The sequence below is a fragment of the Trichomycterus rosablanca genome, chromosome 5 (assembly GCF_030014385.1).
Source record: "Trichomycterus rosablanca isolate fTriRos1 chromosome 5, fTriRos1.hap1, whole genome shotgun sequence".
NCBI lineage: Eukaryota > Metazoa > Chordata > Actinopteri > Siluriformes > Trichomycteridae > Trichomycterus > Trichomycterus rosablanca.
In genome coordinates, this window is record NC_085992.1 from 12,890,285 (window position 1) to 12,913,744 (window position 23,460).

Here is a 23,460-nt window from a genome sequence, read left to right on the forward strand (position 1 = left end):
GCATTCCAATTCATCTCAGAAATACTGAACAGAATTGAGGTCAGGGCACTGTCATGTTGGAACAGTAACATCCACACTACCAGTTTTACCAACATGCCATTCTACATCTCAGCCTTAATAATGTGAGCCAAACATTTGTAGTAGGCAGATTAGTTTCTCTACAATATCACTAGGTGTAAGAGAGCAAGTGCATTGGTGAGTGTAAGGTAGGGTACAATAGTAGGGTGGACTATTATAATAGTCTCTTAACTGGACTCCCCAAAAAGACCATTAAACAGTTACAGCCCATTCAGAACACTGCTGCTAGAGTTTTAACCAAGACGAAGAGAACAGAGCACATCACTCCAGTTCTAAAATCTCTACACTGGCTTCCAGTTCCAAAATAGAGCTTAACATGCTGCTATTAGTCTATAAATCACTTAACAGATTCAGCCCAGAATACATCTCAGATACTGTATGTTTAGAGAATATAAACCCAGTAGATCTCTTAGATCCATGGTCTCAGGTCAGCTAGTCGAGCCCAGAGTCCAAACTAAACATGGTGAAGCAGCGTTTGGCTGTTACGCTGCATATAACTGGAACAGACTGCCAGAGAATATTAGGTACAGGTTACAAACTTTTGATTGAGCTCAAAATTTTTGCACTCTATTAGTACTGCTCTTCAGCATCGATGTTTAATAATCTTTATTTTAAAACCTGTATATATTATGTTTTATGAACTCTTATTGCACTTACCTTTAATAAGCTACAGTATTTTACTATATATTTTTTTAGTTTTTCATGTTTTTATTTTATTAAAGCACTTTATATCGCTTGTTTTAATGTAATGTTCTTGTAATTGTAACTAAATGTTTGCAAAAAGCCTTTCTGAGGTTGTAGATCTCAGGAATGTTTTAATGCTTTTAATTTTTCCTTATGTAAAGCACTTTGAATTGCCACTGGGTATGAAAGGTGATATACAAATAAACTTGCCTTGCCTTTTGTAATAACCTGCAGTAGGTTGGTTAGATTGGTGCCCTGTCTTTGTCCTGAGTTTCTGTGTGATGCCTGACCCACCACAACTATGATCGGAATGAAGCCGTTAATGAAAATGAATTTTTTCTCCTGTACTGTGGGTAGAGACAGTCATTGATGTCCACCATGTACTTCTACAAATACTTCTATAAATACTTCACCATGTACTTCTATAAATCTTTCATCCCAGCCCCCTATTACCCAAACACACACACAATGATAGAAAGGTATAAGACACACTGGTGATAAGGCAGCAGCGACAGCAATGTGGCATGCTGGAAATCTTCCTGTTCTTTCAAACAGTTCCTTCTTCCTTTCTCGCATGCAAAACGTACAGAGAAACACACACACACACACACACACACAAAGTCCCATGTGTGTATGTTCACTTCTCCCTCCATCTGGTACAAATGGATTTTTCATGTAGTTAAAAATCATCAAAGTTAAATGCCAAGGAGATGGAAGTGTGTGTGTATGTGTGTGTGTGTGTGTGTGTAAGCAGATTTTCCCCCACATGGCTGACTCTATCCCCATCAAGATTCCATCATTGTCGTATTGTTGACATGGCAACCATTGAGATCATCATCGCTGCTCTTTCGGCCAGGACACACTGACAGGCAGACAGACAGACATACAGTCAGATACATCTAGCCAGATAGAGACAGACAAAAAGACATCCAGACAGTGACAGACAGAAAGAAACAAAGAAATATAGACACAGAGAGGCTGTCATAAAGACATAAAGACAAGAAGGCATGTAGAAAGTCACATAGATAAACATATAGACATGGGGTGTGTTCGAAAACCTAGGGAGCTCTCTATATAGACAGCATTTTACATCATCCTGTGCATGCTCCTGAATTTCTAGATGCCTTAAAATGCTGTCTAGTAAGTCACCTTAATTCTGAACACTGTTTTGACAGAATAACGATGGAGCATCCGATGCTGCCTTAATGGTGAAGGCAATCCCAGCATTCAGTGCGACACAACTTTTCTCACAGAAAAGAAATATGGGGTATTTTTAAACGTAAATAAATGATTACTGATTTTTTATTTGTATAAACTTGCACATCAGTTATTTGTCATTTATGTCATTTATTTGCAAATTTACATTTACATTTTCGGCAGAGCCGAATTTTATCCAGAGCAACTTACAGAAGTGCTTCCATAGTAAATATTACCTTACTCTAGTTTAAGAAAACAACAGTCCAAGAACATAAATCTGCTAAAACCCTGTTAGAACCAAAGGGTTTTTTTTTTTGAAAGAAATGAAAGAGCGTTAGTAAGTAAGTACATGTCAGTTTAATTGCTTAGTAAAGAGGTGAGTTTTTAATCGTTTTTTAAAGACAGCAAAAGAAGAGGAAGTTCGTTCCACCACTTGGGTGCCAGTACAGAGAAGAGCCCTGTTAGCAAATTTAACTGTTTTCGGTACACGAAGGGAGATGTTGACATGCTAGCGCTTTATGCCATCCCAACCCATTGGTTTGAATGGCATGAGGCTAACTGTGTTAGCTTAGTAAGCAAAAACTGATGGATTCGCTGTCTGAGTAGTGTGTTCGAATAACCTGCCTTACAAGTTGATGACTTACTAGAATCCTCTCTATTTAGGCAGCTGCCTATGTAGGCAGTAAGACAGCAAGGCAACTCACTAGGTTTTCAAACACACCCATAGAGAGACATACAGTATAAACTAAAAGAAATAGTGAACACATAGAAAAAGGTGAGACATGGGCAGAAAAACAGAAAGACTTAAAGAAAATAAGCCAGACAGAGAGACCTACAGACAGAAGACATGGACTTATGCAGACTGTATGAACTCACAGAGACCCATTTGATGATGTTCTAATTGAAAAGCATTGCTACTTTTTTCTAGAGAAAAGAGAAAATTATTATTTTAAACTCCTGACCACATACGAATATGGCATCAAACTTAACATCTTTTTTACCATCAGACAAATGCTGTCATCTTGTCTGCTCAGGAGTCCTTAAGATGTTGCTGTTTCAGATACAGGATGAGATAAGAAAACCAACTGTTAGGACAATAAAGTCACTCTTAATCAGTCCTTAACACTGACTTAAGAAGCGTAAGAAGTGGTACCTCTGAGTTGACTAAGAAAGAAGAGGTACCTCTGAACAACTGGGCAAGCAATTTAGATGACAGTTTACCACCATTTAACTGCTAACTGTTAATTTAAAATGATTACAAGCACCCGACTACCAGTACAACAATAGTCATATATTGCCATGCTATTTAGTACAATAGTTGGATGATTGGGATGTAGCCTTTTACTGTTTAAAAGCTTTAAGCATGATTGTGACAGCAAGCAACCCAAAGAGTTAAAGCAACAACCACCTCTTTAATTTAGCAGACACTTGTATCCAAAAGAACTTACAACTGTGACCCAACACAATGTAAGAATTTGAAGGTTAAGGGCCTTGCTCAAGGGATACCTGTTTGTGTTTGAACCAGCAACCTCTTGGTTACCAATCCAGTATCGTAACCACTGACCCCAGAACACAACGAGACATATATTTGTGTTTAGGCTCATAGTTAGGTCCATGTGTGTTTGTGCATATCGAGACTCTCCATCCTCCTTCTGTAAATACCCTAAAGGATTTTAAACACTGTCCCTTCCTCATCCTGTCTTTTATTTTCTTTCCCTGTGGCTTGATTCTTTTCTCCCTTCCTTCCCTGTGCTGTGCAGTGTGCATGCCTAAACAAAAGATAGGAAACAGATCCAAATGCTAGCTGTCCAGCACGCTTTCCAGTCACCAAGCCCTAAAGTCCAGGTGCTATGGATAAAAACAAATGCAGTTGGCACCGAAAAGAGTTCAGGTAATAAAGCTGTACTGTAACATTCGAATTGCCCAAATAATGCTTCACAGTTGTTATAAGGGTTTGGTACTGGCATGAACGATAAATTCCTGATTAAAAAGGTCAGCTATTGTCTCATCTGTCCACAAAACATCGTCTCAAAAGCATTGTGGAACACCCAAGTGGTCTTTGGTAGCTTTTTTAAAAAGTAAATTAAATCAATTAGGTACCAGGGAGACTGCAAAATACCATAGGAGTACCATAGAGTACCAGGGATATATCAGTCATGTAAAACAAGGAACTCCATAATGTATCATATGAGCCTAAAGCTCCAAAGATATACCAGCCATGTAGACCAAGAAACTCCATAATGTATCATACGAGCCTAATGTTCCAAAGATAGACAAGCCATGTAGAACAAGAAACATCATGCAGTATCATAAGAGCCTAGATTGGCAGGGATATTTCAGCCATGAAGAACAAGGGACTCCATGAAGTACCATAAGAGTCTAAAGTACCAGAGATATACCAGCCATGAAGAACAAAGGAACTCCATGAAGTATCGTAAGAGTTTAGAGGTACATGGATGTATCAACCATAAAGAACAAGGGACTTTATAAAGTATCATTAGAGCCAAGAGTTACAGGAATAAACCAGCTATAAAGAACAAGGAACACAATGAAGTATTGCAGGAGCCTAGAGTACCAGGGATATATCAGCTTTGTAGAACAAGGAACTGCATGAAGTATCTTAGGAGCCTAAAGCTCCAAAGATATACCAGCCATGTAGAACAAGAGACTCCATAAGGTGCCAGAGCAGTCTAAAATTCCAGAAATATACCAGCCATGTAGAACAAGGGACTCCATGAGGTACTGCAGGAGCCTAGAGTACCAGGGATATATCAGCTATGTAGAACAAGGAACTCCATGAAGTACCATAAGAGTCTAAAGTACCTGAGATATACCAGCCATGTAGAACAAGAAACTCCATGAGGTACTGCAGGAGCCTAGAGTACCAGGGGTATATCAGCCATGTAGAATAAGGGACTCCATAAAGTAACATATTAGCCTAGGGTTACAGGGATGTATCAACCATGTAGAACAAGGAACTCCATAATGTATCATAAGAGCCTAAAGCTCCAAAGATATACCAGCCATGAAGAGCAAGGAACTCCATTAAGTACCATAGGAGCATAGACTTCTAGAGTTATACCAGCCATAAAGAACAAGAGACTCCATGAAGTACCATAAGGGCCAATAGTTCTAGAGATATAGCAGCCATAAAGATGAAAGGACCCCATGAAGTACCATGAGAGTCTAAAGTACCAAAGATATATCAGCCATAAAGAACAAGGGCCTCCATGAAGTATCGTAGGAGAGTGAAGTTCCAGAGATATACCAGCCATGTAGAACAAGGAACTCCATGAAGTACCATAAAGGTCTAAAGTACCAGGGATAAATCAGCCATAAAAACAAGGGACTCCATGAAGTACCGTAGGAGCCTGAAGTTTCAGAGATATATCAGTTATGTAGAACAAGGAACTTCATGAAGTACCATATTAGCCTACGGTTACAGGAATGTATCAACCACGAAGAACAAAAGACATCATAAGTAACCAGAGGAGCCTAGACTACCAGGGATATATCAGCCATAAACAACAAGGGACTCCATGAAGTATCTTAGGAGCCTAAAGTTACAGAGATATACTAGTCATGAAGATCAAAGAACTCCATGAAGTTCCAGAGATATACCAGCCATGTAAAATGAGGAACTCCATGAAGTATTATAAGAGTCTACAAGTTCTAGAGATATACCAACCATGAAGATCAAAGAACTCCATGAAGTACCACAAGAGCCTAGAGTTCTAGAGATATACCAGCCATGAAATACCAAAGAGTCCAGGAGTTGTCACAAATGACATGGAATCTTTAGCAATAACATTGGTCTGGAATCTCATCTAACATTGTTTAGAAGAAGACATGGTGCTATTGGGCAAGTTCCAAACATGGGGTGCCAATACTTTGGAGCTGTAAATTCCCAGATGTATTTGTAATTTAATTCCATTGCTATGTGATTAAGCAGGACCGGTTTATCAAGCTGAAGCTGTGTACATGGCACAACACATGGAGACCTGTCACAGATGATGAATGAAGGATGAAACTCGACCAGCTGCAGGACATGCTGTTCAGCTTCTTCAGGGCCCGAAGTCAGAGTTAAACCTGTTAAAATGATCCGCTTTCTTTCCCTGGACCACATGTGAGCGCTAATCTGTAGCCGTGCTTTGCTAGCACAGGAGTTTAATTCCATTAAAGGTTGAACTCTGACTTTAATGACTAAGGTCACCTTTAATCGGTTAACCTTTCACCTCTTAATGAACATTCAGGACCACACATCGATTCCTGTTCAACTCCATTATCCTGCACCAACCATCGCTGAGCTCTGATCATTATCACTCGTTCTAATTTCATTTGTCCTGCATATGCTGGGTACAATACTTACCGATTACAGATTACACGTCTTTCTTTCTTTCTGTTTTTTTCCTTCTTTCCTTCTGTTTTCTTTCTTTCTTTCTGTTTTTTTCCTTCTTTCTTTCTGTTTTCTTTCTTTCTTTCTGTTTTCTTTCTTTCTTTCTGTTTTCTTTCCTTCTTTCTTTCTGTTTTCTTTCCTTCTTTCTTTCTGTTTTCTTTCCTTCTTTCTTTCTGTTTTCTTTCTTGCTGTTTTCTTTCTTTCTTTCTTTCTTTCTTTCTTTCTTTCTTTCTTTCTTTCTTTCTTTCTTTCTTTCTTTCTTTCTTTCTTTCTTTCTTTCTTTCTTTCTTTCTTTCTTTCTTTCTTTCTTTCTTTCTTTCTTTCTTTCTTTCTTTCTTTCTTGCTTTCTTTCTGGAGATACCTTCCTTCCTTTTGGACCTACCTTACTTTTCCTGAAACCTACCTTATTTCCTTCTTTCTGGACCTACCTTCTTTCCTTTTATCTGGACCTACCTTCTTTCTGGACCTACCTTCCTTCCTTCCATGTGGACCTACCTTCCTTCCCTCCGGACCTACCTACCTTCCTTCCTTCCTTCTGGACCTTCCTTCCTTTTGGAGCTACCTTCCTTTTTTCTGGACCTACCTTCCTTACTTCCTTCTGGACATACCTTCCTTCCTTCCAGACCTATCGTCCTTCCTTCTTTCTGAACCTACCTTCCTTCCGTCTGGACCTTCCTTCTGGAACTTTTTTTCCCTCTGGACTTACCTTCCTTCCTTCCTTCTGGACCTACCTACCTTCCTTCTGGACCTACCTTCCTTTTTTCTGGACCTACCGTCCTTCCTTCTGGACCTACCTGCCTTCCTTCCTTCTGGACCTACTTTCCTTCCTCCTGGACCTACCTACCTTCCTTCCTTCCCTCTGGACCTTCCTTCCTTCCTTCCAGACATACCTTCTGGACCCACCTACCTACCTACAGGGAGTGGGGACAAGGATTAAACTCAGGTTCTCAGGACCCATGTTAGTGTTTCCTGCACCACAATGCTGCTTAAAAACAAGGGTTTTTGTGTATATAAGTCACAAGGAACACTTTAAGGCCAAACTAAATCGATGCCTAATTGGTAAGTTTAGGTGTTTCAGAAACACTATTTGGTAATAGGTGCATAAAATCAATAATATAAAAAGGTTTCAGAAAGCTTGTCTCTTCTTCTAAGCTCAAACTCCTGACTTTTGTGAAATAAAATGAACGCTTTTCCATAGTCTGACAGTTTTATTGCTATGCATGTCCCATAAAGAAAGAAAATGTGCACACACAGTCACAGATTTCGAGTCAGTGCATTTAAGCATTCTAGATAACATAAAGAATGTCAGATAGCACGTCAAACAGTGAAGAGTCTGTCACTTATCTCTGGAATGTTATTTACACTGATGTTGTTTGGTTTGAGCTCTGTGGATGAATTTACTCCAACCACATTTTTAAGAATGAAAGAATGTAATCTATATTTGAGCCAGAAGTTACACATATAGGGCTGGAGCCGTGAGGAATGCATTTCAGGGTGAAGTACGTGATGTTTTGGAGTAGATTCCGTAGAAGTTCAGATAGAGATAGAGAAAGAATGAGATGGACAGACAGATGTTTATACAATTGAATTGTGGGAGGAATCTGAAAGTGCTGTTTGTTTGCTACCATTGCTAAAACACATTTGCGCATACAAAGGTGTGAAAAGGTGCAAGTTTTAACCTGAAACTGAAACCTTTAGCCTTACATACACTGTAAATATTAGTTACAATAAGGCTTATTAATAGAAATTTTCTTATTTCAACATAACCAGTGTTGCAATATAACATGAAAGTCTGTATTAAAATAGGTATGTGTATGGTTTTAATTATGCTAACTGCTGGGATGGATACAATTAGAAGAATAATGAACAAGCCATTAAGAAACGATGTTCTGGAGAAACAGGATCCATATATTTAGTTGACGGCACTTAATAATAATACAGTGGTAGAAATTTGTATCCTTAAACTCAACGTGTGCACGACTGCTGCTTTTTCAGCACTCGGCTTGAGCAGTGCGGTAAAACGTCATCAAAGTGCGAACATGAGATGAATCTGCATTTGTGTAGAATATCTGTCAAATTCACAAGCATCCACATATATCTGTGTTTATCTGGATTTTCACCTGTTTCACTTTTAAACTTGTTTTACAACTCGGGGGGCTGAGAAATTGTAAGAATCAGCTTTTCCGAAAGTCTAAAACACATCACAAAAAAAAAGCTTAATGTGACAATGTATTAAAAGAATGACATAGAAACACTAAACCTCTCTTAATTATTACTGCTCAAAAGTTCTCTCCACTAATTAAGGAGCATAAGAAAACAAAGAAGTAAAGGTAAAGTGCAGGTTTTATTGTATTTTTTAATTGATTTCTAACTTTTTTTTAAATTGTATTTCAGTGTTTTTATATTCTATTTGTGTTATTTTTTGTGTATATGTGTCAAAAACAACCCCATATTTTTAAAATAACTTAAAACATATGCAGTTCCAAAGGACCATAAAACGCATTAACAGGTTTCCCATACATCCTTATGGGAAAAAATACCTTAAAACTCAACGCCTTTTCAACTCAAAGCCACTCCCAGAACCAACTGACGTTAAGTTTCAAGGTACCACTGTAATAATAATAATAATAATAATAAAGCCTTTTACTCTTATCCTATTGAGAATGTATTGCTGCTTAAACACTCAGCTGTTCATTTTGCTTTGCAAAGTTGGCACAGCCAGCCAACATCTAACTGGTAATTTGAAATTCATTCAGGTTTTACAAGCAGAAACAATAAAACATCCAGCAAATAACCTACTTATCTCTGTAAGTAAGCATAACAGATTACAGCTACTCTGTTTAGTTTAATGGCTTTCAGCTTTTTTATCAGCTGGACTGCGATGTGAGGCAACACTCTCGTATACGCACATTAAAAACAAGATTAAAGTATGAATGTAGCTGTTTCTCCATGTTCTGTCTCTTCATCTGTTATGTCTATGTAGTTATACACCAATCAGCCATAACATATACTGTATATATATATATATATATATATATATATATATATATATATATATATATATATATATATATATAATTTTTATTTGGTTGGTGGACTATTCTCAGTCCAGCAGGGACAGTGAGGTGTTTAAAAACTCCATCAGCGCTGTTGTGTCTTATCCACTCATACCAGCACAACACACACTAACACACCACCACCATGTCATTGTCACTGCAGTGCTGAGAATGATCCACCACCCAATTAATACCTGCTCTGTAGTGGTCCTGGGAGAGTCCTGACCATTAAAGAACAGCATGAAAGGGGGCTAACAAAGCATGCAGAGAAACAGATGGACTACAGTCAGTAATTGTAGAAATACAAAGTGCTTCTACAGTACCAGTCAAAAGTTTGGACACACTTCTCCATTCAATTGAATGGAAAAGTGTGTCCAAACTTTTGACTGGTACTGTATATGGTAAGTGGAGCTGATAAAATGGACAATGTGTGTAGAAACAAGGAGGTGGTTTTAATGTTATGGCTGATCAATGTATATTCATCCATCCATCCAACCATCCATCCACTAATCTATCTATTCATTTCTTGTTGTCCTTCCCCCTTTGCTCTCGTTTCTGACCTGCTCTTTTGTCTAGGTGACAGAAAGTTCCTCCCTCGCCCCTTAGAGCATCTGCAACATGACGACTCATCCTACAGGAAACAGGAAATGCCCCAACACACCCGCTTAAGCCTGACAAGATACAAAGATTACGTGTTCAGTGTGTAAAGCAATGCAGTTACATCTAAACACCCAGAGTACATTTTCTGTATTTTTTAATTAAATGTATAAAACTGTATATGTATCACATTATTTAAGTCATTCTTCATATAAACAGAGTATAGAAATTGAATTACTCTTGATTTTACCTATATGTACACCGACTAGGCATAACATTATGACCACAATAACATTATGACCACTGACAGGTGAAGTGAATAACACTGATTATCTCTTCATCATGGCACCTGTTAGTGGGTGGGATATATTAGGCAGCAAGTGAACATTTTATCCTCAAAGTTGATGTGTTAGAAGCAGGAAAAATGAACAAGCGTCAGAATTTGAGTGAGTTTGACAAGGGCCAAATTGTGATGGCTAGACGACTGGGTCAGAGCATCTCCAAAACTGCAGCTCTTGTGGGGTGTTCCTGATCTGCAGTGGTCAGTACCTATTAAAAGTGGTCCAAGGCGGCCAAGGCTCATTGATGCACGTGGGGAGTGAAGGCTGGCCCGTGTGGTCCGATCCAACAGACGAGCTACTGTAGCTCAAATTGCTGAAGAAGTTAATGCTGGTTCTTATAGAAAGGTGTCAGAATACACAGTGCATCACAGTTGCAGGGCTGTTTTTGCAGCAAAAGGGGGGACCAACACAATAGTAGGAAGGTGGTCATAATGTTATGTCTGATCGGTGTAAGTATGTGAGTAAGTAATGGTGTACCTGTGTGTTGCCCTGTAATGGATTGACGCCTCTCCAGGATGTATTCCATACTTAATCCAAGTGTTTTTCAATCATCACAGACCCACTGTGACCCTAATCAAAATGAAGCGGTTAGTGACAATGAATAAATGATTAACCTTTAATTAAATATCAACAAACTTATATTAAGAACAGAGTGGGCAGATTATTAGATCATATGGAAGAACACACACGACATTTATGGTACTAAGAAATTAAGTCAATAGGTGTGATAGGAAGTGATCCTTAGATTAGCACCATGTGGGTTCAAACCTTTCCTCGGGTCACTGACTGTGAGAAGTTCCAGTAGGTGAATTGGCTACTTTTTTTTAAAATTGGCACAATTGTGTGAGACCCTGACTGTGATGAGTTTACTGAACTTATATACGACTGATACGAAATGATAGAAACTGAGGGTGGAACAGTAGCCCAGCAGTCAGTATTGTAGGTGATTGATAGTTCTAGTGTCTTGTGAATCTGGGTTCAAACCTTTCCTCTGGTCACTTACTGTGATGAGTTGCCAGTAGGTGAATTGGCTACTTTAAAATTGTGAGTAAACAGGTAATAATTTGAATGTATTGGAGTTCTGCCCTGTGCCAAATTTCTGAGTAGGCTCTGGACCCAGCACAACCTCGATCAGGATATACATTAATACAGAACACTACGCAGATTTCCTTATTGTGACATGACGTAAGGAACAGACATCAAGTTTTCTGAAGGTCGTTTTAACTGGCACGACCCTGATGGTGTTCTTGCTTTGAGCAAACAGCATAGCTTCCTCTGACAGGAAATGACACGCTACATGTGCACCAGAAACTGTCTGAAAAGGTGTCACCCACTCATGCTTACCTCATCCATAACTTGTTATTCATATCGACTGTACACTGCAGTACTTATAACGCATGGATGCACGCATATCCAATACCAGGTAAGAACTAGAACAGGAAGCATGACATCCATTGCCAGATGACACATAACCCACATGATCACATGGGAAATTCATACCACAAACCTGTGTATACATGCTAATGTGTTACTTAACTGCTGAGCAATGAGCAGAGTTCAGGAGGAGAGTTCACTTCTAATGCTGACAGATAGAGGAAACAGTTGTTACAAATGAGGAAGTAGGATCACATACAGGACGGGACATGACCATGAGCACATACAAAGTTTGCATTCCGTACGCTTGTATGTATCATGTACAGTACATCATGGCACTTTTTGAAATTCTTTTTCTGTGACTGAGTGATTTCAACACTTTGTCTAAGTAAAAAAACGTACATGATTGACTACAGCTGCCTTCTTTTTTGTGCCCATATAAATCTGTCTGGGTTGAACGCACCCATTAAAAAAATACATGGAACAGTGCTCTTTTGCCAAGGTTTGGGGGATAACCCAAACTTTCCCCTTGAACTGAGCGGACATTTGTCCTGATGGTTAAATCTCATTCGAAAACTATCAAGTCAAGCTTTACATTGAGTACAGGCTTCCATTCTCAAGATCCCTTTGCTCCTTAAGTTTGGACTAAAGTTTGTTGCCAGTCAAGATAAAGCACAAACAAAAAGAGAAAGCAGAGAAAAGGGGGCAATAACTTTTTTTCACCAGTTGGTTTGCCTGTTCTTTTCATCAATGATGAAGCTGACTTGCAGTGTGAATTGGATCTTCCCTCGCCATCCAACCACAGTGGCGAAAAAGAGTCAGGATGACTGGAGGTGAAGTTGGGCGTAGTTATGGATCGGCCGCCCTTTACAGACAGGGCCAACTGTATCTGTTGTCTGCCCAAGTGTTTGACCAGGCCATAGAGTGTAAAACAGCCCACAAGTATGAGGAAACATTACAGAAGCAGGTTCACCCTATGGTACTAACATAATGCTGTTCTGATATTGCAGTATAATAAAGCCTCCATACATAATGCTCATTTACTTTCTTTTTTTTATCTTCATTAACCTGGTCAGGTACTTGGAGGGTCAGAAAACACTGGGCGCAAGGCAGGAACACCCTCAACAGGGCACTAATCCATCATAGGGCTTCAGCCATCCCACACCTCAGACATAGGCAATCATGTCTGTGTGGATCCCTGGCTGGTATATAGCACCACTGAGATTCAAACCCAGAACGAAAAAAAAAAAAAAAATATATATATATATATATCTATATATATATATACACCGATCAGCCATAACATTAAAACCACCTCCTTGTTTCTACACTCACTGTCCATTTTATCAGCTCCACTTACCATATAGAAGCACTTTGTAGTTCTACAATTACTGACTGTAGTCCATCTGTTTCTCTGGATGCTTTGTTAGCCCCCTTTCACCCTGTTCTTCAATGGTCAGGACTCTCCCAGGACCACTACAGAGCAGGTATTATTTAGGTGGTGGATCATTCTTAGCACTGCAGTGACACTGACATGGTGGTGGTGTGTTAGTGTGTGTTGTGCTGGTATGAGTGGATCAGACACAGCAATGCTGATGGAGTTTTTAAACACCTCACTGTCACTGCTGGACTGAGAGTAGTCCACCAAACAAAAATATCCAGCAAACAGTGCCTCGTAGGCAGCGTCCTGTGACCAAAGATGAAGGTCTAGAAGATGATCAACTCGAACAGCAGCAATAGATGAGCGATCGTCTCTGACTTTACATCTACAAGGTGGACCAACCAGGTAGGAGTGTCTAATAGAGTGGACAGTGAGTGGACACGGTATTTAAAAACTCCAGCAGCGCTGCTGTGTCTGATCCACTCATACCTGCATAACACACACTAACACACCACCACCATGTCAGTGTCACTGCAGTGCTGAGAATGACCCACCACCTAAATAATTCCTGCTCTGTAGTGGTCCTGACCATTGAAGAACAGGGTGAAAGCAGTGTAAAAAAGTATGTAGAGAAACAGATGGACTACAGTCAGTAATTGTAGAACTACAAAGTGCTTCAATATGGCGAGTGGAGCTAATAAATAGGAAAATGAGTGCAGAAACAAGGAGGCGGTTTTAATGTTATGGCTGATCGTATATATATATGTATATATATATATATATATATATATATATATATATATAACATTATTGTTTATTAAATATCTTAATTTATTATTGTATGTTGAGAAATTAAGACCATAAAAAAGACAAAAACAACAAAACAAGGGCCTACACTAAACTGCAACAGTGTGGGAACAACACACAGATCTCCATCACTTCCTATTACTCACAGCTGCATGGGAAATCTATCCCCGTTTGTGTATGTGCCTCAACCTTGTCAGTGCAGGTGCTGTGAGATCACTTCCTACTTGCCGATCTTGTTTCCGTAACAGTGACCATTTCACATTCCAAACAGGAAGCAGGAAAAACATCCCTGTCCAGCAGGGGTCGGATGGTTGAAGGTCAGGAGCAGGATCTGCGTGTCTGTGCGGGTGTGGATGTATTTTTTTTGTGTGTTTTTACATAATAAACGCTGTCACTACAGATCCTGGTCTGGATTCCTAGTGTGAACCATGCATTATATTTTAGAAAGGTCCTAAATGAGAAGCATAAAGATAGAATTATCAATCCACAATGCTGTCTACACATTTAGCACCATAGTCCACCAAGGAGGTGAAAAAGAATACAAGTACCAGGAAATTACATTTCTGCTAAAGTCACAACAGTAATCCCTGCTCTCCACATCACTGCTGCATTTCTCTAGATCACAATGGACCATCCTGTTAAAACCACCCATGATGATCTGGGTGAAACGTCTTGTATAAATTGGCAGAAATAAAATAGAATGCTCATATATACTGTACATATAATGACATTTTTGCATATCCCAGCTTGTTTAGATAGATAGATAGATAGATAGATAGATAGATAGATATACTTTATTTGTCATATATACATATACAAGTGTACAATACAATTAAATTCTTTCTTCGCATATCCCAGCCATCGTACGGCGCCCCTGGAGCAGAGAGGGTTAAGGGTCTTGCTCAAGGACCCAACAGTGGCTGCATAGCAGAGCCTGGATTTGAACCGCCAATCTTCCGGTTGATAGCCCAAAGCTCTACCCACTAGGCTACCACTGTCCCAATGTTTGGAACCTGAGGTGAGAGTGCAGGGTCAGCCAACGTACTGCGCCCTTGGAGGAAAGAGATGCCTTTCAATTGATAGTCCAAAGCTCTACCCACTAGGCTACCACTGTCCCGCTCTGGACCACTCTCTAAATGAAAAATGCACTGCACTCTGGGAAGGCTTTAAACTGATTTTGAAGCAGTTTAGTCAATAAAGAACATCTGTGAGGTTGGGTACTGTTGTTGGCCAAGAAGGCCTGGTATTCCAATTCATCTCATAAGTGTTCCATGGGACTGAGGTTGGTGATTGTGCAGGCTACTTGAGTTCCTCCACACCAAATTTAAATCATAGATTCTACATGTTAGCAATGTTTTTGGCTGAAACACCTGAACTCAATAATTTGGAGGGGTGTTTAAATACTTTAGGTCATGCGATGTAGATGTACTGTAGAATGATGCAACAAGTAAGTAGTAGTGATTTTTTTTTAAAAATTTTATGACAAGCCACAGAGCAGATTGAAAGCCTGATTGCCATCATAAGGAATTTCGAGCATGTGTGTGTGTGTGTGTTGCCCTATATTTTCATGCTGGCGGAGCTCCAAAGAGAAGATTATTGTTGTGATTATGTACAGAAATCGTGTTAAATCCAGAACAGTCCTGCCAAGGGCAGATCGATGAAATGTGTGCAAGAAATTATGGAAAACAGTCTCTCTCTATCTTTCTATCTATCTATCTATCCATCCATTTATCTCTTTCACACACACACACACACACACACACACACACACACACACACACACACACACACACACACACACACACACACACACACACACTCACTGTCCATTTTATCAGCTCCACTTACCATATAGGAGCACTTTGTAGTTCTACAATTACTGACTGTAGTCCATCTGTTTCTCTGCATGCTTTGTTAGCCCCCTTTCATGCTGTTCTTCAATGGTCAGGACTCTCACAGGACCACAACAGAGCAGGTATAATTTAGGTGGTGGATCATTCTCAGCACTGCACACTGTGGTGTGTTAGTGTGTGTTGTGCTGGTATGAGTGGATCAGACACAGCAGCGCTGATGAAGTTTTTAAATACCGTGTCCACTCACTGTCCACTCTATTAGACACTCCTACCTAGTTGGTCCACCTTGTAGATGTAAAGTCAGAGACGATCACTCATCTATTGCTGCTGTTTGAGTTGGTCATCTTCTACCCCTTCACCAGTGGTCACAGGACGCTGACCACAGGCCGCTGTTGACTGGATATTTTTGGTTGGTGGACTATTCTCAGTCCAGCAGTGACAGTGAGGTGTTTAAAAACTCAATCAGCGCTGATGTGTCTGATCCACTCATACCAGCACCACACACACACTAACACACCACCACCATGTCATTGCAGTGCTGAGAATCATCCACCACCCAAACAATACCTGATATGAAAGGGGGCTAACAAAGCATGCAAAAAAACAGATGAACTACAGTCAGTAATTGTAGAACTACAAAGTGCTTCTATGTGGTAAGTGGAGCTGATAGAATATGGGTCTAAGTGAAAACATACTGACCATCTCTCTCTCTCTCTATATATATATATATATATTAACAGTATATATATACAGGGGTTGGACAAAATAACTGAAACACCTGTCATTTTAGTGTGGGAGGTTTCATGGCTAAATTGGACCAGTCTGGTGGCCAATCTTCATTAATTGCACATTGCACCAGTAAGAGCAGAGTGTGAAGGTTCAATTAGCAGGGTAAGAGCACAGTTTTGCTCAAAATATTGCAATGCACACAACATTATGGGTGACATACCAGAGTTCAAAAGAGGACAAATTGTTGGTGCACGTCTTGCTGGCGCATCTGTGACCAAGACAGCAAGTCTTTGTGATGTATCAAGAGCCACGGTATCCAGGGTAATGTCAGCATACCACCAAGAAGGACAAACCACATCCAACAGGATTAACTGTGGACGCAAGAGGAAGCTGTCTGAAAGGGATGTTCGGGTGCTAACCCGGATTGTATCCAAAAAACATAAAACCACGGCTGCCCAAATCACGGAATTAAATGTGCACCTCAACTCTCCTGTTTCCACCAGAACTGTCCGTCGGGAGCTCCACAGGGTCAATATACACGGCCGGGCTGCTATAGCCAAACCTTTGGTCACTCGTGCCAATGCCAAACGTCGGTTTCAATGGTGCAAGGAGCGCAAATCTTGGGCTGTGGACAATGTGAAACATGTATTGTTCTCTGATGAGTCCACCTTTACTGTTTTCCCCACATCCGGGAGAGTTACGGTGTGGAGAAGCCCCAAAGAAGCGTACCACCCAGACTGTTGCATGCCCAGAGTGAAGCATGGGGGTGGATCAGTGATGGTTTGGGCTGCCATATCATGGCATTCCCTTGGCCCAATACTTGTGCTAGATGGGCGCGTCACTGCCAAGGACTACCGAACCATTCTGGAGGACCATGTGCATCCAATGGTTCAAACATTGTATCCTGAAGGCGGTGCCGTGTATCAGGATGACAATGCACCAATACACACAGCAAGACTGGTGAAAGATTGGTTTGATGAACATGAAAGTGAAATTGAACATCTCCCATGGCCTGCACAGTCACCAGATCTAAATATTATTGAGCCACTTTGGGGTGTTTTGGAGAAGCGAGTCAGGAAACGTTTTCCTCCACCAGCATCACGTAGTGACCTGGCCACTATCCTGCAAGAAGAATGGCTTAAAATCCCTCTGACCACTGTGCAGGACTTGTATATGTCATTTCCAAGACGAATTGACGCTGTATTGGCCGCAAAAGGAGGCCCTACACCATACTAATAAATTATTGTGGTCTAAAACCAGGTGTTTCAGTTATTTTGTCCAACCCCTGTATATATATATATATATATATATATATATATATATATACAGTGTATCACAAAAGTGAGTACACCCCTCACATTTCTGCAAATATTTTATTATATCTTTTCATGGGACGACACTATAGACATGAAACTTGGATATAATTTAGAGTAGTTAGTGTACAACTTGTATAGCAGTGTATATTTACTGTCTTCTGAAAATAACTCAACACACAGCCATTAATGTCTAAATGGCTGGCAACATAAGTGAGTACACCCCACAGTGAACATGTCCAAATTGTGCCCAAAGTGTCAATATTTTGTGTGACCACCATTATTATCACTGCCTTAACCCTCCTGGGCATGGAATTCACCAGAGCTGCACAGGTTGCTACTGGAATCCTCTTCCACTCCTCCATGATGACATCACGGAGCTGGTGGATGTTAGACACCTTGAACTCCTCCACCTTCCACTTGAGGATGCGCCACAGGTGCTCAATTGGGTTTAGTCCATCACCTTTACCTTCAGCTTCCTCAGCAAGGCAGTTGTCATCTTGGAGGTTGTGTTTGGGGTCGTTATCCTGTTGGAAAACTGCCATGAGGCCCAGTTTTCGAAGGGAGGGGATCATGCTCTGTTTCAGAATGTCACAGTACATGTTGGAATTCATGTTTCCCTCAATGAACCGCAGCTCCCCAGGGCCAGCAACACTCATGCAGCCCAAGACCATGATGCTACCACCACCATGCTTGACTGTAGGCAAGATACAGTTGTCTTGGTACTTCTCACCAGGGCGCCGCCACACATGCTGGACACCATCTGAGCCAAACAAGTTTATCTTGGTCTCGTCAGACCACAGGGCATTCCAGTAATCCATGTTCTTGGACTGCTTGTCTTCAGCAAACTGTTTGCTGGCTTTCTTGTGCGTCAGCTTCCTTCTGGGATGACGACCATGCAGACCAAGTTGATGCAGTGTGCGGCGTATGGTCTGAGCACTGACAGGCTGACCTCCCACGTCTTCAACCTCTGCAGCAATGCTGGCAGCACTCATGTGTCTATTTTTTAAAGCCAACCTCTGGATATGACGCCAAACACGTGGACTCAACTTCTTTGGTCGACCCTGGCGAAGCCTGTTCTGAATGGAACCTGTCCTGGAAAACTGCTGTATGACCTTGGCCACCATGCTGTAGCTCAGTTTCAGGGTGTTAGCAATCTTCTTAAAGCCCAGGCCATCTTTGTGGAGAGCAACAATTCTATTTCTCACATCCTCAGAGAGTTCTTAGCCATGAGGTGCCATGTTGAATATCCAGTGGCCAGTATGAGAGAATTGTACCCAAAACACCAAATTTAACAGCCCTGCTCCCCATTTACACCTGGGATTTTGACACATGACACCAGGGAGGGACAACGACACATTTGGGCACAATTTGGACATGTTCACTGTGGGGTGTACTCACTTATGTTGCCAGCTATTTAGACATTAATGGCTGTGTGTTGAGTTATTTTCAGAAGACAGTAAATCTACACTGCTATACAAGCTGTACACTGACTACTCTAAATTATATCCAAGTTTCATGTCTATAGTGTTGTCCCATGAAAAGATATAATGAAATATTTGCAGAAATGTGAGGGGTGTACTCACTTTTGTGATACACTGTATATATACAGTGTATCACAAAAGTGAGTACACCCCTCACATTTCTGCAGATATTTAAGTATATCTTTTCATGGGACAACACTGACAAAATGACACTTTGACACAATGAAAAGTAGTCTGTGTGCAGCTTATATAACAGTGTAAATTGATTCTTCTCTCAAAAAAACTCAATATACAGCCATTAATGTCTAAACCACCGGCAACAAAAGTGAGTACACCCCTTAGTGAAAGTTCCTGAAGTGTCAATATTTTGTGTGGCCACCATTATTTTCCAGAACTGCCTTAACTCTCCTGGGAATGGAGTTTACCAGAGCTTCACAGGTTGCCACTGGAATGCTTTTCCACTCCTCCATGACGACATCACGGAGCTGGCGGATATTCGAGACTTTGCGCTCCTCCACCTTCCGCTTGAGGATTCCCCAAAGATGTTCTATTGGGTTTAGGTCTGGAGACATGCTTGGCCAGTCCATCACCTTTACCCTCAGCCTCTTCAATAAAGCAGTGGTCGTCTTAGAGGTGTGTTTGGGGTCATTATCATGCTGGAACACTGCCCTGTGACCCAGTTTCCGGAGGGAGGGGATCATGCTCTGCTTCAGTATTTCACAGTACATATTGGAGTTCATGTGTCCCTCAATGAAATGTAACTCCCCAACACCTGCTGCACTCATGCAGCCCCAGACCATGGCATTCCCACCACCATGCTTGACTGTAGGCATGACACACTTATCTTTGTACTCCTCACCTGATTTCCACCACACATGCTTGAGACAATCTGAACCAAACAAATTAATCTTGGTCTCATCAGACCATAGGACATGGTTCCAGTAATCCATGTCCTTTGTTGACATGTCTTCAGCAAACTGTTTGCGGGCTTTCTTGTGTAGAGACTTCAGAAGAGGCTTCCTTCTGGGGTGACAGCCATGCAGACCAATTTGATGTAGTGTGCGGCGTATGATCTGAGCACTGACAGGCTGACCCCCCACCTTTTCAATCTCTGCAGCAATGCTGACAGCACTCCTGCGCCTATCTTTCAAAGACAGCAGTTGGCTGTGACGCTGAGCACGTGCACTCAGCTTCTTTGGACGACCAACGCGAGGTCTGTTCTGAGTGGACCCTGCTCTTTTAAAACGCTGGATGATCTTGGCCACTGTGCTGCAGCTCAGTTTCAGGGTGTTGGCAATCTTCTTGTAGCCTTGGCCATCTTCATGTAGCGCAACAATTCGTCTTTTAAGATCCTCAGAGAGTTATTTGCCATGAGGTGCCATGTTGGAACTTTCAGTGACCAGTATGAGAGAGTGTGAGAGCTGTACTACTAAATTGAACACACCTGCTCCCTATGCACACCTGAGACCTAGTAACACTAACAAATCACATGACATTTTGGAGGGAAAATGACAAGCAGTGCTCAATTTGGACATTTAGGGGTGTAGTCTCTTAGGGGTGTACTCACTTTTGTTGCCGGTGGTTTAGACATTAATGGCTGTATATTGAGTTATTTTGAGGGAAGAATAAATTTACACTGTTATATAAGCTGCACACAGACTACTTTTCATTGTGTCAAAGTGTCATTTTGTCAGTGTTGTCCCATGAAAAGATATACTTAAATATCTGCAGAAATGTGAGGGGTGTACTCACTTTTGTGATACACTGTATATATATAGAGAGAGAGAGAGAGAGAGAGAGAGAGAGAGAGAGTCCACTTGTCCGTGATGTCACATGTTTCGTTCGCGTGTGAGTTTCGGTTTGTAATACGTACATTAAGTTGAAACAGATCGTTTGCAACCCGAAAGGTTCGTATGGTAAACCGTTCATAACTTAAGGGTCGACTGTATCTTATTGTTTTTAAATTTTATGACCTCTGTATTGTCTGCAGTGGAATTTGATTTGATATTTGATATCTGGTCCAGTTTTCTAACCAGGAGTCTACATTTTTATTGTTTTTAGTTTTCCTGGCTAGCAGGCGAGCTAATAATGTTTTGGGATGCTCATGATTTACTTATTCTAGGATTTGCACCATTTGCACTCTGTAAACAATTGGTGAATGGAAACTCCTTTCTTTTTCTGGCTGTGCGCCCAAACCTCGAACCATGTGTGTGTGTGTGTGTGTGTGTGTACTGTCAGCCTGGAGTGTAATAAAGTTATTGTTGCTATGCTAGGAGAAGCTGCAGGCGATTTGCTGCATATGTTCTTTATACCACCATTTCTACTCCCAATCTATTCCATCTGGATGGGGTTTTAAAAACAAAACTGATATATTTATGATGTATTTACAGATATGTGATCATATTTCCATATATATTAAAACACTAGGTATTTAGACACCTGACCATGAGCAATGTTGGACATCCCATTTGAAAAACTAATAGTATTAAAATGGAGTGACCTCTATGTGAATTGTTTTAACTATAACAACAACCTATTTTAACCATAACAAAAGCCACTCCCACCCTTGGAATTTGTGCCCACTCAGTGAAAAGCTGGGCACAGCTGTTGGTCAGGAAAGCTTCAATTGATGTTTCTGTTCCTTCCAAATCTCTCTCTCTCTCTCTCTCTCTCTCTCTCTCTCTCTCTCTCTCTCTATATATATATATATGTGTGTGTGTATATATGTGTATATACTGTATATACACACATACATACATACACATATACTGTATATGTATATATTTAAACAGTGAGCGAACTTTAGTGAATTTTGTACAATTCACTATCAAAATGGCCCCAAAGAAGTTGCAGAGTAGTGGTGAGAAAATGAATAAATCTATTACTATTGAAAAAAAGAAGGAAATTACAGTCAACATTGACAAGTTTGTCGTAAAAAAAAACGAACCCTAGTGAGCCTGAAGTGGTTTGCACACTCAACCGCGGAGAGAAACAACTTCAGACATGACTCCTGATGTTCTTTTGGAAGCGGGCTTCCCTTCCAAACAATAATCCCCTTCAATTCTTCCTCCCCCTCTTCCCTCCCTGCAAGCCAAAAATGTCAACTTAAATGGTGAGTACAGTATGAGAGTTATTGTTGTTTCTGGTAGATACATTTTATAAAAAAAAGAAGGAAATGTATTAGGGTGTATGGTACTGCACACGTACTGTACTGAAATGTGATGTGTGTTTTTTATGTACAGTACTACTGTGTATTATTGTTTATTACAGGAATGTCTGTTCTATAATTTAAGATTTAAGAGAAAATATACTTGTATTTATAACAACAAAGACAATTTAAGACATTAGAAAGGTTAGGTAAGGGGGTGGTTTGGGAGGTCTGGCACGGATTAATTCTATTTACATTATTTCTTATGGGAAAAATTGGTTTAACTAACGAACATTTTGACTTAAAAACAGCCCTTCGGAACCAATTAAGTTCGTAAGTCAAGGGTCGACTGCACTGAATTTTAAAGCAGACATTATTGTTAGTCTCAATTTTATAAAATTTCTATATTATTTAAAAAATATACCTAATAAAAATAGTTACATAGATTTTTTTTTAATTATTTTTGAGTGGTGAAAACAGTCATACATAGGTCAGAACATCTGTAATAAGTTTTGGGGGAGCTAAAGGCTAAAGAAAAAAGGACAACAGTAGTTTTGTATTTGATATAAACTCAAGGCCTATAGACATGCTGGCCATGCTGAGTTTGTAGCTACTCGGGAGTTTCTTTAGTTAGTTTTACTTATTAGCAACACTAGTCTTATAGCTGTAATGTAGTTTCTTTATATTTTTTGCTGTCCAATGCTGCTCACTTAGAGCGAGATGCATTATGGGATACATGGCTTTTATAGCCCACATGGGGTCCATCTATTACAGATGGAAGAACAGGAGGGGAAATTTATCTCTGGGGTCCTTTAAGTCTGAGAAAAAGAATGTGAGCATTAATGCGTGCAAGTCTGGAGCAACCTATAATGGCCAAAAAGATGAGGACACCAATTCTAACTAGTGGGTTGAAGTATTGCAGTATTTTCCTTTGCTAACAGGTGCATAAATCCCTCCATGATCTACTAGTCAGACAGAAGGTATGGTTCAGGAGATTGTTTGTACCAGGAGCGATTACACTG

At 40.4% G+C, this 23,460-nt stretch overlaps 1 long non-coding RNA gene across 1 annotated transcript in view; it reads right to left on the reverse strand.

The window, feature by feature from the left end:
• Window positions 1-6,860: 6,860 nt before the first annotated feature.
• The window catches only part of LOC134314345 (uncharacterized), a 101,133-nt gene continuing 84,533 nt past the window's right edge, over window positions 6,861-23,460 (reverse strand). Inside the window, exons 3-5 of the long non-coding RNA XR_010012373.1 lie at window positions 10,827-10,919; window positions 9,972-10,082; window positions 6,861-7,266 (exon numbers count right to left, since the gene is read on the reverse strand). This is a non-coding gene — a long non-coding RNA (uncharacterized LOC134314345). The remainder of the gene's footprint in view (window positions 7,267-9,971; window positions 10,083-10,826; window positions 10,920-23,460) is intronic.